Raw genomic sequence first — 6000 nt, 5'->3', positions numbered from 1 at the left:
GACCAGGGCTCTCTCATCTTCTGGAAAACATCAATATTTGCATTTTACGCGTGTGATGGGTAACGTCTGTTTCCTTACTTACTGTTTCAACTTACAGTTTCCCGATTGACAGAGAAGCCGTCATCTTTACGTACTTTATTGGCCATTAGGATATCTCCTTCAATGACATACTTCTTTTTTCCTATTGGCTAATTTGTCATTTTTCTTACTGGTTTCCAGATGCGTTTAATATATTGTGGACAGCAATCCAGTCCCATGGTTTTCAAAGTGCCATCGAGAGAGTCCCACGTTCCTGAGGGACTGTGTGAAGTGTGTGTGTGTGTGTGTGTGTGTGTGTGGCGGGGGGCGGGGGGTACACTGCCTTGCAAACCAGAGGCGGAACAGACATGGGCTGGGTTCCCGCCTCCTGTGCTTTAGCCAGAGCAGCTTCCGCCACCGCGCTCAGAGACGAGAGCCTTTGTAAGAGTGTGTTTTGGGACATTAGATGGAGGGATGTTGCTAAAAATAAGCATTTGAGCCAGATCACCTTCGGGTATCACCGTTGCTCTGAAAGACTGTGATCTTGGATTCGATCAGCCGTAACGTCAAGCTGTAGTGTGTCGGGCAGAGGCGCTAGGAACGGGATTGCCAGATGATGACATTCTCGGAGCTTTATGTGTGTGTTCATTGACGAAGCATCACTGAGCCCCTGCTGAGTGCTAGCGAGTTTACGAAAGGCTGGGATGGCTGTGTATAAGACAGCCGTGGTCGCTAACGTGCTAGTTCACAACCCCTGGTCGGTGGGGGAGACGGATAGTAAACAAATAATTGGGGATTATATGTCATTTACGGCATGTCACCCCCAACCCAGTGGGAGGTGATGGGAATCTGTAACCCAAAAGTGACTGAACTAGGTGGGTGGAGAGAAGGAGGCTGCAGGCTGGGCATGGATGGGCAGGACACAGGGCAGGAAATAATGCAAACACATTTTAATTTTCTTGGATTATTGTCTTGTTTAATGGCAAGTCTTCATATGGACAAATCCACAGAGATTTTTATTCTATAAATATATATACAATTTCTGTCGAATAGATTCTGGGAAGCAAGTAATATTTCTGCATCAAAGGACAAATACAATTTAAAATTGGAGCTGCTGCTCAATTTTCACTTCCAGACCAGGGCTTTCTCACCTTCTTGAAAACATCAATATTTGCATTTTCCCCTTGTGATGGGTGAAGTCTTTTTCCTTGCTGTTCCAACTTGCAATTTCCTGATTAATAGAGAAGCTCATCAGCTTTACATACCTTTATTGGCCATTAGAGTATCTTCTTCAATTAATTTTCTTGGACTGGGAATAAAGGGACGGAGCATGAACTTCAGGGTGAGGTGACAGAGAGGAAGGAGGAAGATGGAAGGGGAGAGCTAATAGTGAGTTGACATTCCTCTCTATTTTCTTCCAAGGTCCTCTTCCGTTTCCCTCTCTTCACCTTTTTAAGGTGAAAGTAAGCCTTCACGTGGGTAACTTAGAAATTAAAACTGTATTTCTAAGACGGAGCACACCTAAATAGACAGTCTTTGAACAAACAACACAATGCAAATTTGAGTGAAAAGTGGGATTTGGGACCCACTTCCAATAACGCACAGAACCGCTTGACTTGAATTCAACCAAAACAAGGGCCCAGGATTTACAGGGATTGAGAGACTCGACACCGACGTTGACACGCGGTATGGTACGCGCTTTGCCGGCTCTCTCCAAGCGCGTAGACCAGGCGTCCTCAAACTACGGCCCGCGGGCCACCTGCGGCCCGCCGAGGACATTGATCCGGCCCGCCGGGGGCCGCTGCCTGTCCTGCTTAGCAGCCGACGCGTCCCGGGCCCGCAGTGCACATAGGAATTTGTTCATAGTATTTTTTTTTAAACTATAGTCCGGCCCTCCAACGGTCTGAGGGACAGTGAACTGGCCCCTGTTTAAAAAGTTTGAGGACCCCTGCCTGAGTAGACAGAGCCCCCGAGAATCAGCGGGTGTCCACGCCGCGCCCACCTGGGCAGAGAGCCGGGGCTCAGCTTTAGGGTTCTGCTGTCAGAAATACCTTTCTGTTTGGGGCTGGCGCACCCTCCCATCCTCCCTCCCTTGCACTGTCACCTTTGCCCCGTTTCTACCCCCTCATTATGCCCAGTCCAACGTGAAGGTGTTGTCTCTGAGGCCTCTGTCCCAGGGCCGTGCCTCCCTGGTGGAGAGAGGCCCACGGGGGTCACGCCCCACCCACAGCCCCGTCTCCTCGGCAGCCCAGGCGCGGCTCCCAGGAACGGAGATGCTCGGGCCCCCTGCGCCGCTGGCTCAGAGAGGCTGCCTTTCGGTCTCTGGGGGACATGGCCCCGGGACCTCGCCTCTCCTTGCTGTGGAGCACGCTCTCCGGCCCCTGAGTGGGGCTTTTGTGCAGAGGAAAAACCGTTTTTAATACCCGAGTGTTAAAGGAATAATTTATAGAAATGTAAAAATATTAAATCTGTTTTATTAAGTTTTTAATTTTGACTTATAAATCTTGTGTTCTATGTGAAAATCTATTAAAATAAGAGCAAATAATTACACTTTTTTTGTTTTAGAATAGTTTTTTAATTAACTCAACTTGGAAAAACCAGACGTCCTCAAACAACCAGTCCTGTTTACACATCTAATTTAATTAAATTCCTTGAACATTTATAAATACACCAATATGTTTAATAGATTGCATTTTCTTTTATAGAACTTTGACTGCCTGACAGGGCAAGTTTAGAACACAGCGCAAATCTTATAAATCTACTCCATCGAGTTTGCCAGCGTATTAAAACAAGTGATTAAATATAAACAAGTTCTCTGAAAAATTCCAACAATATTTACAAGTTTTCAAAAAAATTTCTCTAAACAATTCTGAAATTAATTGCACATTTAAGTTGGAATTACAAAGCTTAATAACCCATCACAATCCCTAATATGCTAAATTCTCTTAAAATTAAATTACTTTAATACCAGATACAGACCAATTGTCCCAATGGTATAAAAGCTTTTTCCTAAATTTGACACAAAATTGTGAATACTATGGCTTTTATTTGTTTTATTATGCTTATAATTTAGTCCAGCCTTTCCCAGTCTGAAGACTCACTGTAGTGGGTGAGCTGAGGTTGGTGAGTGGGTTGACAAGCCATGGCCTGGATGAGGTCAGAGGAAGGAGGCGGGATATGAGCTTGAGGCCGTACGCTCCTGTGATAATTCTGAGTCACCAGCTGAAGACTCAGTTCATCTTCCAAGTTTCTAGGTCAAGGGGAGAACTCCAAATCCATGCTTTGACCCAACACTGGTTTCTGATGTGAGTCTTCACCTTTGTCCAAATTGTAATGAGTTTCATTCAATTAATTTCTCTACTGCTCTGTTTAAATCAGCATCCCTGCCATCCAGGTTGGGAAGTATCTAGGGCAACACTACCCAATAGAAATGTGAGGTGAGCCACAAATGTGAGCCACGCATTACGTTTTCCAGATAACAACATTAATGAAATGAAAAGAGACAGGTGAAATTAATTTTAATAGTCTATTTTATTTAACTCAATATATCCACGATATTATCACTTCACCATGTAATCAATATGAAGATCATTGTGTTTAAATCACGTTTACTTGTCTACCGAAGCCCAGAGCAATGACGTTAGGATGAAGGGAGGGGCTGGCTGGCGGTCAGCAGAGTAGGGTTCAGGATGCATTGCTGCCAGGGTCTGGGGCTACACAGTTCTTCTCTCCCCGGGAAGAGTAAGCCTCCTGCAGGCAGAAGCCATGTTCTTGCTGCCCCCACCACCTGCTGCATTAGCGGGTACACGCCAAGTAAACACGCTCTGAATCAGCTGTGGGCAAACTACGGCCCACGGGCCGGATCCGGCCCGTTCGGCTGTTCTATCCGGCCCGCGGAGCCGAAAGAGCGAGGGTTCTCTTGCTCTCCCCTCCGCTCCTTTCCTTTGAATTTATATTAGTTCACACAAACACTCCATCCATGCTTTTGTTCTGGCCCTCCGATCCAGTTTAAGAACCCATGGTGGCCCTCGAGTCAAAAAGTTTGCCCACCCCTGCTCTGAATGCATGCATCATGGAAGTCAGAGAACAGCTTTGCGCCAGAATGGATGCCATTGGGCCTGACCGTGAGGATGGCCCGTCCAGGAAACCTCCGGCCTCTGGGGCCTGGGACACCTGTCTCCGCCAGGGTGGGAGGTCCCAATGCCGAGTCGCTAGGGTTCCCCTGGTCAGGGGTCCTCGGGCAGCCCGTCGGCATCTCAGAGAGCCCTCCTGATCCCCGAGGAACGTCTTGGAAGATGTAGGAACCGCTCCTCGTGGCCAGTCCACTTGGGGGCCGGGGAATGCCAGGACCAGGTGTGAACCGAGGGGTCGCCAGTGTGCCTGCCCTTCGGCCTATGGAGTTCACTTCGGGGCAGAGCACAAGGGCCTGCAGAACAAGTCCGTGTTGGCCGCTCCCGCTGTGAGACAGACGCCTCCGAAACAGAGTGGCCTGAGCTGATGGCCGTGTGTTTAGCTCATGATTCTGTGCGTCCCCGGGGGTGTCTCCTCGTCTGGGCCGGCGCCACCCATTTCAGCCAGGCTCTCCGAAGACCTTGCTCGGTGGGTGAGGGCTGGGGCAGGGCGGCCTGGGCTGGCGGTGGCCAGGCCTGCAGAAGGGGTGGTAGTCACTGGCCATGCGTCTCCTCACCCAGCAAGCCAGCCCTGCCTGTGGAGATGGAGACATTCCCGGGAGAGCAAGGGAGGAAGGGCCACGGTGCAGGCAGGGTTGCTTAGGTCCTATTCGCCGACAAGTCACATGGCTGAGCTCCACGTCAGCGTGGGAGAGCCCTCAGTTACATGCCAGGAGGGCAGGAGGGCAGGAGGCCAGGAGGGCAGGAGGGCAGGAGGGCAGGAGGCCAGGAGGGCAGGAGGGCAGGAGGGAAGGAGGCCAGGAGGGAAGGAGGGCAGGAGACCAGGAGGACAGGAGGGCAGGAGGCCAGGAGGCCAGGAGGCCAGGAGGGCAGGAGGGCAGGAGACCAGGAGGGCAGGAGGGCAGGAGGGCAGGAGGGCAGGAGGGCAGGAGACCAGGAGGACAGGAGGGCAGGAGGCCAGGAGGGCAGGAGGGCAGGAGGCCGGGAGGGCAGGAGGGCAGGAGACCAGGAGGGCAGGAGGGCAGGAGGCCAGGAGGCCAGGAGGGAAGGAGGGCAGGAGACCAGGAGGCCAGGAGGGCAGGAGACCAGGAGGACAGGAGGGCAGGAGGGCAGGAGGCCACGGACACCTGAAGGAGAAGAACTGCCGGCATTTCTGCAAAATCCATCTCCAAAGGCAGTCAGACATCTGCCTCTGTATGTGCGTCACAGTGGCGTCTGCAGCATAGCCTTACATCAGGCAACTCAAATGCCCAACGAAGACCATGAAGAACGATGGCACCTGAGAGTGTATTTGGTAGCTGTCCTCCAGAAACAGAAAAGAAATGCTTCTGTTACGCTGTTAAATGAAAAAAAAAAAAAAAAAAGATACACAGTTCTATGTACCCCATGGTAACTATTTAATAAACATTAGTTCAAATAAAAATGGTAGAAAGGAATACACAAAAATTTTAATAATCGTGTGTATTGAGGAATGATATCACGAGTCAGTGTTTTCGTCATTAATCAAAACTTCTGAGTGATTACACCACATGCATATCCATGCAATTTACTGGAAATTGTGTTCAAGGCCAACTTTCAACTTCCCATGTTTTTTTTTTTTTAGGAAGAAATAATTTTGTATATCTCCAAGCGATTAGAACGTTATATTATAGACACTCAGAAAATGTGTTTCGGCAGCATTTTCTCTTAGTATAAAGAAAAATCTTTACAATTTCTTCTTATGAAAGAATAACATAAGACTACAAGACCAAGAAGTAATTTAAGTATGTTCAGGGACCATTTTCATCTTCAGAATTAAGGATTATTTTAATTTTACATCATTGCCTTTTCTCTTTACTTTTCTTTGGAGTTT

The 6000-nt window shown here is 48.8% G+C and overlaps 1 pseudogene across 1 annotated transcript in view; it reads right to left on the bottom strand.

Moving 5' to 3' along the window:
* Positions 1-6000, bottom strand: part of LOC308255874 (large ribosomal subunit protein uL14-like) — a 32147-nt pseudogene that overhangs the window by 3625 nt on the left and 22522 nt on the right. The window contains exon 2 of the transcript in view: positions 527-612. The product of the transcript in view is annotated as a large ribosomal subunit protein uL14-like (transcript). The remainder of the gene's footprint in view (positions 1-526; positions 613-6000) is intronic.

The sequence above is a fragment of the Plecotus auritus genome, assembly GCF_963455305.1.
Source record: "Plecotus auritus genome assembly, chromosome: 8".
Lineage (NCBI taxonomy): Eukaryota > Metazoa > Chordata > Mammalia > Chiroptera > Vespertilionidae > Plecotus > Plecotus auritus.
The sequence above is the reverse complement of the archived record's forward strand: the minus strand, read 5'-3'. Positions and strand labels throughout refer to the sequence as shown.